Below are 10323 nucleotides of genomic sequence, written 5' to 3'. Positions count from 1 at the left end.
CCCAAGGCTGGAGTGGTGCCTGTGCAAAGTGGGCTCTGAGTGCCCTTGGGCTTTGTCCCTGAATGTGAGAGCTAGTGGGACTTGGGAGGTGCTTCTGCTTCCTGAATAGCCAAACACCAGAGCTAGTCTGCTACATGGTCTGCATCAGAAGGCTCAACGATGGCTATCTCTGCTGAGGTTTTTGAGGAGGCTGGCAAAGGTCCATAGGGAAGGGGAGAAGGGTCCAGGGGTACATCAGACAGAGACTGGGAGCCTTTGTTGGGGCCAGACTGGGAGGACTGGGCCAAGAAGGACTGAGCTGCTGGGCTGCACCTCTTCTGGATGACGGCTCCAGCAACTCCTGCCAATAGCAGAGCAGGATCCTCCAGCATTAGATTGTCCTGAGATGTCTAGATTCTTAGGACTCAGGACTGGAAGCAGTGGTGTGCTGGTAAATGTTTAACAATCAGTCCTGGAAGGGAAGGGTGGGGTGCTGGTTTGTATTGTTTGCCATTTCTCTGGTGTAAATACATCCATCGTGACCAATTTCAAGCTAACAACATGCTGTCACTGAACCTGGAAATGGAAAGAGATGTACAGAGCACACCATCATAGAGTCTTTCCACTATACAAATCCAGTGGATATAAACAACTTCTAGGACACAGATAACATATCTACATTTTAGTAGTAGAATAATTAGGATGTGAAGAGTTTTGAGCTTTTGTTTTTGACCTTTTTAATTTTCATTTTATAAACTGATTTTTCTTTTGTTTTTCCCCCAAATTGTTGAGATATAGTTGATATACAACATTGTGTAAGTTTAAGGTGTACAATGTGATTTGGTGATTCAATACAGGTATGTGTTATGAAAGATTTACCACAATAAGGTTAGTGAGCACATCCTTCACCTTGCATAATTACCATTTTGTTGTTGTTGTTATGGTGAGAACATTACAGCTTTATTCTGACTGCAACTTTCAAGTATATAATACAGTATTGTTAACTATAGTAACCATGCTGTACATTACATTCCAGAATTTATTTATCTTAGAACTGAGAGCTTGCACCCTGTGACCAACATCTTCCCATCTCTCCCAGCCCCTAGTCCCTGGTAACCACCATTCTACTCTGTTTCCATGAGTATGATGTTTTTCAATTCCACATATAAGTGAGATCAGACAGTATTTGTCTTTCTCTGACATTTTGCTTAGCATGATTCTTTCAAGGTCCATCAGTCTTTGTTTTTAATGTCATTTATTTAATTGTAGTTCATATAATTTAACTTTAATAATGACCTTGTTTAACAGCCACCTCAAAACATTTCTGAAGAGTCAACAGTTGGCTCTGGTGACCTGTGGCTGACTAGGAGGGACCTCAGACCCCAGCCTTCTCTTTCTGAATAGATGGGGAACGGAGGCCCAGACAGAAGGCAGGGACAGGAACTCACAGTTGTGGAAGGCATGGCTAGGACTTGTGCCAGGGCTTTCGACACATTATCTCATCTAATTCTGCCAGGAACCCCAGAATGTTGGGGTTATTAAGAGATTATTATTATTTTACAGAGGAGAAAACTGAGACAGAATAACAGCAAGTTGAAGAGTCCAGGCATTAGAACTTGACAGATCCTGATTCAAATTCTGATTCTGCACTTAGAAAATATGAGCCCTTGCGCAAGTTCATCGCTCCACTGGACCTCAACTTCCTTGTACGTAACATGAAGCTGATACTACTTGCTTTCCAGATGCTGTTTGCCAGGACCTGGTTAAAGACCTGGTATAAGATGAGTGCTCCATGGTCAAGTCTTAATTATCATCAGAGAGGCTGGGTAACTTGTCTAAGGGATTATACTGGTGGGGAATGGAGGAGGATTTTGATTTGCCCAAAGTAGTTCAGTGAAGAATAAGGGTGTGACTCAGACATGGTCTAACTGACAAGTTGGGGCACAGGGATTTGGGAAGTAAGAGGGGAATCAGAATGAGCCCTTCAGTTCTTGACATTTCTGCAAGGTGACCAAGTGCCAACTCCTCTCCCTTAGGCTAATCATATTACCTAGAATGCTGGAAAAGGAAATAGACAGATCACTACCCCTCCTCGCCCACCCTGGTGTGATTTGCTTCTGCTCTGTCCCTAAGGGCCGCTTCCTTGTGGGGTTATTATTGAAAACATTCAAGGAATTCCATCATGGCATCCCCACCAGGGATAGGGATGGTGGTGGCAGGAGACAGAGGGATGATCTGTCCCTATTCTCCCAGGAATGGAGAGGTGAAGAGGCAGGATCATAAAGCCTCAGCAGCTTGGCCCATTGGGAGGAGCTTGGGATGGCCAAGGATCCCTCCATCTGCACTAAGGACCTGACAAGCAAGGCCTTCAGGAGCCACGGCTGGCCTGGCTGGATGCAGAGAACTGTATGATGAAGAGAAGGGGGTTCAGCCTCCAACTTCTCAGAAACCTAGGACTTTTCTGGAGACTGAGTTACCTGGAATCCTGGCTCACTAGACTTTGTTGCCCAGGGCTCTTCCTGTTCAGTCCCTTTCCTTTAAGAGCAAGTAACAGCCTTTCTGTGACTTGTTTCTGTGCACACCTTAGGGCTGAGATGGTTTCTGGGCTTGGGGCTGTGGGTGGGATCCTGGCATCTGTGGGGGCTAGAGTAGCCAGGCCTGGGTCCTCCCTGTGCCTACCCCCCACCATTCCTCAAGCCCACTTCCCTCATTTCGCAGTGTTCTTTCCTCACTACTTCACATCTCAATCCCCTCCCATTCCTTCCTTCTCCCTAGACCCTCCTTCCTTCCTTCATTTATTCATTTAGTAAATATTTATTGATAGTTCCTCTGTGTCAAGCCATGTTCTAGGTGCTAGAAACAGAGAAATGAATAATACAATTTCCTGAGCTCAAGGATCTCCAAGTCTAGCTGAGAGATATATCCATGAAAGGACAATGGTGGTTGTCCTGGGAGAAGCCTTCAGCAATGACAGGGGTTACTATGATGCTCTCTCCAGGCCTGGGGTGTTGTAAATTAGGACAGAGACTGCTGGGCTGACAGAATCTTAGAAGACTTTTTTTTTTTTTACTAAGTAATGTCCCCTTTCCCATGGAAATCAAGTTTGACCCAGAGAGAGGCTTTTATAAAGATTTTCTAAGTTCTAGAATGGTAATAATTTCCCAAGTATCCTTCCATCAATTCCCTCTGCTTCCAACACAACTCCATGGGTTCTCACATCTAAGTGAGGGGAACGGATGGAGGAAAGCTTATCGTGAGACAGTTTGTGGCTGCCACTTTGGCCCCTTGTCCTGGAAGGGCTCTGATCCTGTCTTGTCTGGCGGCCATACTTCATAGGCTATGATTCTATAGTATCTTGTACCAAATCTCAAGAAGCTCAAATTGATGTGCGGATGGGGAAGTTTGCCTTCTTCACCCTTCCCACTTACAGCCTGTTTGCTGGAAGTAGGGAAGATAATGATTAAGAGTTGGCTCTGAAGACAGACTGCCTCAATTCAAATCCCAGATACAACATACAAACCATGTAATTTGGAACAAATCACTTTCTCTCTCTGTGCCTTAGTGTTTTCATCTGTAAAATGGAGGGAATAGTACTTAGCTCAATGAGTTGCGAGGATGAGATAAAATTAGTGTAACAATGCCTGGCACACAGAAATTGTTCATTAAACGTTAGCTATTATTCTTATTGAAAGGGATGTTATAAACCTTCCCATGTATATCCATACTTATCACAGATATTCCAATTCAATGAGTGGGAATTAAATTAACAGGAGAGGGGGAAAGTTTTCCCGAGATATTAGATCTCAAACTACATCAGAACCCTCTAGGATTAGTAGGATTATAACTTGCCAGGAAGCACAGGGGGCTGTCAGAAACAGAGAAAGCATCTAATTGAGGTTTGGGAGTGGGAGATGGTGGGACAGGTCAGGGAAGTCTTCCTGGTGGAATGACACCTGAGCCGGATCCTAAGGTGAGAATAAGGCTTGTACGTGCAACAGAGTGTGTGTGGGAGGCGAAGATGCAGGTGATGACACTCCTCCATGCTGAAGACCTAGGCAAGGGCTTGAAGGTGTGACAGAGGTAGAAACACCCAGGAAACTGGGCATACTTGGATGGAGATTATGCTTCTATGCAAAGAGATGGGAGGGGAGGGTGAGTTGGGTCTGAGGCTGAAGAAGTCTGCAGGGGGCAGATCATTTAGGAAGTGCTCTGTGAATCTATCTTAAGCGATGGGGCATTGGGAACCCTTAAAGGGTTTTAAGCAGAGGACAGACAGCACCAGTGTTGTATTTTGAACAACCACTTGCAGTAGTCCCTATGGAGAATGCATTGAAGGAGAAGAGTCCAGAGGCAGGGAGACCAGGGAGGGACTGGTGCAAGAATGCAGGTGAGAAATGATGGGCTCCTGATCAAGGACAGAGGAAGGGATGGCTCTGAGGGAGATGTTGGTGGTAGACTAGTCAGGTGAGGGGATGTGGGCAGGGAAAGTAAAGACTGAGGATGTCTTGAAGTCTTCACTGAGTCTCTACCCCTACCAAAGGTGACCTCTATATGAACATACCACAATGTTTTTATCCATCACACTGTTGATTGATACTTAGTAGTTTCCTATTTTTGGTTGTTTTGACTAGCGTTTTGAACATTTTTGTAGATGGCTTTTCTTGAACATATGTTTGTTGTATAAGTATGTGGGGATATAATTAGGAATAGAATTGCTGGGTAATATGGTATGCTTATGTTCAACTTTAGGAGATACCACCAAACATTTTCCAGAGGAATTGTACAAATTTACTCTCCCGTCAGCGGTGTAAGAAAATTTGGGTTATTCTTGCCAACACTATTTTAGCCATTCTGGCGGATGTGTAGTGGTGTTACTCTGTGGTCTTAATTTGTGATTCCTGGATGACTAATGATGTTGAGCACATTTTCACTTGATTAATGGCTATTTAGATAGTTTCTTTTGTGAAGCGTCTTTTAATATCTTTTGCCCATTATTCTATTGGGTAGCCTTTCTTTTTTTGTTAATTTGTAAGAGTTCTTTATTTATTCTGGATACAAATTTTTTAAGGTCTTCATTTTAACGTAATCTGGTTTATCATATATTTTTCTATGGTTAGTGCTTTTTGTGTCCTATTAAGGAAATCTCTGCCTACTCCAAGATAATGTAGATATTTTTCTGTGTTTGATTCTAAAAATTTTATTGTTTTACCTTTACCATTTAAACCTACAATACACCTGGAATTGACTTCTGTGTACCATGAAAGGTGGGATTCAAAAAAATTTTTTCCTGTATGAATATCCACATGATCCAACAGAAGTTATTGAAAAGACCCTTCTTTCCCCATTGTATTGTAGGATTAACTTTGTTTTATATCAAGTAATTGTATATTCATGAACCTGTTCTGGAATTTTTCTGTTCCATTGATCTATTTGTTTATTCTCATGCCAAATTCACACTTGCTTAATTTTTTGTAGCTTTATGGTAAGTCTCAATATCTGGTAAGTCTTCCAGCTTTGTTTATTTCCTTCAAGATTCTTAAAAATTTCCATATAAATTTTATAATCAGTTTGTCAATTTCTGTAGAAAAAACTTCTGGGGTTTTGACTGGAACTGCATTGAATCTGTAAATCAGTTTTACATCCTCATAATGTTGAATTGTCCAACCCATGCTTGAACGTGGCATATTCCTTTATTTACTTAGATCTTTCTTAATTTCTCTAAATAATGTTTTCCTGTACTTATTTCATTAGATTTATTACTACATGTTTGAATTTTAAAAATGTTCTCATAAAGTATTTTCTAGTTGCTGATATAGAGAAATACATTGGATCTTCGTGTACTTGCTTATTAATTTCAGTTTGTCTTAGGTGCTTTTAGATTTTGTAACTACATAGTCATGTAGTCTGCAGATAATGACAATTTTATTTCTTCCTGTCCAATCCTTCGGCCTTTTTTTTCTTTCTCTTGACTTATTTCATTGGCTAGGACCACTATTACATAGTTAATAGAAACGGTTATAGTGAATATTTATGTTTCATTTCCAATGTTAGGGATAAGTTAGCAATGTTTCACCATTCGGTCTAACATTTGCTGTAAGTTGCTTCTTCTTTTATTGGCGATAATGTTCATCACATTAAAAAGGTTCCCTTCTATTCCTAGTTTGCTAAGAGGTTTACTTCTAATCTTAATCAATTATTGACTTTTTACCAAATGCTTTTTCTGCATCTATTGAGTTAATCATATAACTTTTCTCCCTTACTCCTGTTAATAAGGTGATTACATTGTTTGTTTACCAAATGCTAAACCAACCTTGAATTCTTGTGGTAAATCCAATTTGATTGTGATGTATTATCCTTTTCAGATATTGCTAAATTCACTTTATTAATATGTTGTTTAGTAGTTTTACAACAATGCTTATAAGAGAGATTGGTTTATAAGTTTTCTTTCTTGTAATATCTTTGTTATTTTTTGGTATTGAATTTATGCTGGTCTCATAACATGAGTTGGGAACTTTCCACTGTTTTACTATGGTTTGGAAGAGTTCATTATGACTGGTATTATTCCTCTCTTAAATGTTAGAAGAACTCACCAGTAAGGCTTTCTGGGCCTGAAGTTTTATTTCTAGAAAAGTTTTAAAATATAGATTCAATTTTTTAGAAAGACAGTGGACTCTTCTGATTTTTATTTCTCATGTGTCAGTTTTGGTAATTTGTGTTTTTTAAGACATTTGTCCATTTCAATTTTTTTTTTTTTGGCGAGGAAGATTGTCTCTGAGCTAACATCCATTGCCTATCTTCCTCTATTTGCTTGAGGAAGATTGTCACTGAGCTAACATCTGTGGCAGTCTTCCTCTATTTTGTATGTGGGATGCTGTCACAGCATGGCTTTATGAATGGTGTGTGGGTCTGTGCCCAAGATCCAAACTTGCAAAACCTGGGCCACCAAAGTGGAGCATGCAAACTTAACCACTATGACACTGGGCCAGCCCTTTTGTCCATTTCATTTAATTGTAAAATTTATTGGTATAAATTTGCTTGTAATTTTTAAAATTATCTTTCAAATGTCTATAGGATCTGTAGTAATGTTCCCTTTTCATCCTGATGTTTATAATTCTTCATCAGTCTTGTTAAGAACTTATTCATTAATTATTTCAAAGAGTGAATCTGTTGCTGTGTTCATTTTTCTCCGGTGTTAGTTTGTTTACTGTTTCATTGTTTTGTGCTCTTATCTTTATTATTTCCTTCTTCAACTTCTGTTTCGGTTTGATTTGTAGTTATTTTCCTAGCTTCTAGAGATGGGAGATTAGTTGATTAAGACTTTCTTCTATTCTGGGGGCTGGCCCCGTGGCCGAGTGGTTAAGTTTGCGCGCTCCGCTGCAGGCGGCCCAGTGTTTCGTTGGTTCGAATCCTGGGCGCGGACATGGCACTGCTCATCAAACCACGCTGAGGCAGTGTCCCACATGCCACAACTAGAAGGACCCACAACGAAGAATATACAACTATGTACCGGGGGGCTTTGGGGAGAAAAAGGAAAAAATAAAATCTTTAAAAAAAAAAAGAAAAAAAAAAAAGACTTTCTTCTATTCTAATATATGCATTTAAAGCTATAAATTTCTCCCTAAGTATTTTCATTGTCATTTAGTTCAGTATATACTAATTTCCATTTTAGTTTTCCTTTGTTCCGTAGATTTTTTAGAAGTGTATGCTAATTTAAAAGGTGTTGGGTACTTCCTCATTATATTTATTCTGAAACTGATTCCTAGCCAATTTCATGGTGATCAGAGAATATACTCTAAATGATTTCCATCCTTTGGATTTTTTTGAGCTTACATTTATGATGCAGCATGGGGTCAATTTTGACAAATGTTTGATGAAGCTACAACGTGTTTCTTTGGGTTGGTGTTTTCTTCCATTCTTTCCTCCTAGTGTACCCATGTCCTTATATTAAGGTGTGTTTCTGCCCCCTCCAGCTTTATTGAGATAGAATGTGTAAGTTTAAGGTGTACAATGTGTGGACTTGATACATTTATATATTGCAAACTGATTAAGCTGTGTTTTTTGTAAGCAATATGTAGGTGTTTTTATAAACTCAGTTTGAAAATATGCTTTGTATTAAAATATTTAGTCCTTTTACACTTAAAGTAATTACCTCCTTACTTAAGTTCATATTTACCACCTTTCCACTTATTTTTTATTTGACCTACCTGTTTTATGTTTGATCTTTCCCTCTCTCAAAAGAGCATTATTTTGAATTAATAAAACATTTACCCCTATTTTAGGCTGTTAGTTATACATTATTCATTCTTTTAATGATTTCCCTAGATATTACAAGGGAATCAAGTCAAAGATTTATCTTAGCACAGTCTGATGCAAATGATTAATTTTACCACTTTTCCAAGTAAGCTAAATACTCAGAACTCTCTAACTTTACTTATCCCCTCCATTTCTTGTGCTGTTGTTGTCATGATCTTTAGTCTTTCATTTGTTTTAAATCCCACAAGACTTTAACTATTGTTTTACATTTGTTATTAATTTATATTTACCCTTTCCTTGAGAGGCTCTTTTTATTCCTTTTTGTATTTCTGTCACTTTCTTTCTTCCTGAAGAACTCCCCTTAAATAATCTCACTATTTTTGTCTGAAAAAGGTTTTATTTCACATGTAAAAAAATTTTTAGGGGGGCCAGCCCAGTGGCGCAGCAGTTAAGTTCACACTTCAGGGAATTTAAGTTCTGCTTTGGTGGCCCGGGGTTCACTGGTTTGGATCCCGGGTGCAGACCTATGCATCACTTACCAAGCCATGCTGTGGCAGGAGTCCCACATATAAAGTAGAGGAGGATGGGCATGGATGTTAGCTCAGGGCCAATCTTCCTCAGCAAAAAGAGCAGGATTGGTGGCAGATGTTAATTCAGAGCTAATCTTCCTCAAAAAAAAACAAAAAAAATTAGGGGGGCCAGCTCCGATAGCATAGTGGTTAAAGTTTGGTACGCTCCACTTTGGTGGCCCAGGTTCAGTTCCCAGATGTGAAACCACATCACTTGTCTGTTAGTGGCCATGCTGTGGCAGTGGCTCACCTGAAAAAGAAGAAAAGAGGAAGACTGGCAATTGATGTTAGCTCAGGGTGAATCTTCCTCAGCAAAAAAAAAAAAAAAGTGAAAAAATTTTTAGTTTTTAAAAACTTTTTTGAAATATCTTCAAACTTATAGAAAAGCAGAAAGAATACTACAAAGAAATCTTGTATGCCCCATACTCAGATTTATTAATTTTTAATAACTTGTCACATTGTTGTTATTATAATTTCCAGAACTATTTGAGAGTAATTTGCAAATATCACATTCCTTTACCTCTTAATACTTCAGTGAGTAGTTCCTAAGATACAAGAGAATGAGGATATTCTCTTATATAGTAGTTATCAAATTTAGGAAATTTAATGTCAATACATTTATTTAATCTAATCTAATCTAATTCATATTCAAATTTTATCAATTGTCACAATAACGTTATTTATTGCATTCCCCCTTCCAGGATTACATATTGCATTAGTCGTTAGGTTTTGTCAGTCTCCTTGCATCTATTACAGATTCTCAGCCTTTCTTTGTCTTTCATTGTATAGACAGTTTTTGAAGATTATTTTATAGTTTATTTTTTTATTTTTTATTTTTTTTTTGGAGAGGAAGATTGGCCCTGAGCTAACATCTGTGCCAGTCTTCCTCTATTTTGTATGTGGGATGCCACCACAGCATGACTGATGAGTGGCATAGGTCCATGCCTGGGATCCAAATTTGTAAACCCTGGGCCACCAAAGTGGAGCATGCCAAACTTATCCACTATGCCACTGGGCCAGCCCCTTTTATAGTTTATGTTATAAGTTATCTTATAGAATGTTCCTCAATTTTCGTTTCTTTGATGTTTCCTCATGATTAGATTCAGGTTTTGCATTTTTGGCTGAAATAATACATAGGTGATTTAGTGTTATAATTTCACACATGGAGATACATTGTGTCTATCTCCTCCTTATTGGTGATTTTAATTATAATCACTCAGTTAAGATGTTGTCTAGTTTCTCCACTGATAGCTACAGCTTTTTACTTTTGGAATTAATCAATACTTTATGGATAAATAGCTTATAACCATGTAACATTTTGTTCCTTATCAAACTCACTCACCACAGATTTAGTATCTGTATCCATAAGCATCTTGTCAGGAGACAGAATACACCAGTAATATGAACAGGGAAAATTTAATATAAAGAACTGTTAACTAGTAAAAGGTAGGAACTACTAAAAGGGGTAAAAGAAGACTCTAGGAGTTCCAGAAGTAGCAAGTGGAAAAAAAGCAGCCACTAC

The sequence above is a fragment of the Equus quagga genome, chromosome 5 (genome assembly GCF_021613505.1).
Source record: "Equus quagga isolate Etosha38 chromosome 5, UCLA_HA_Equagga_1.0, whole genome shotgun sequence".
NCBI classification, from domain to species: Eukaryota; Metazoa; Chordata; class Mammalia; order Perissodactyla; family Equidae; genus Equus; species Equus quagga.
This window is presented reverse-complemented; position numbering follows the sequence as displayed.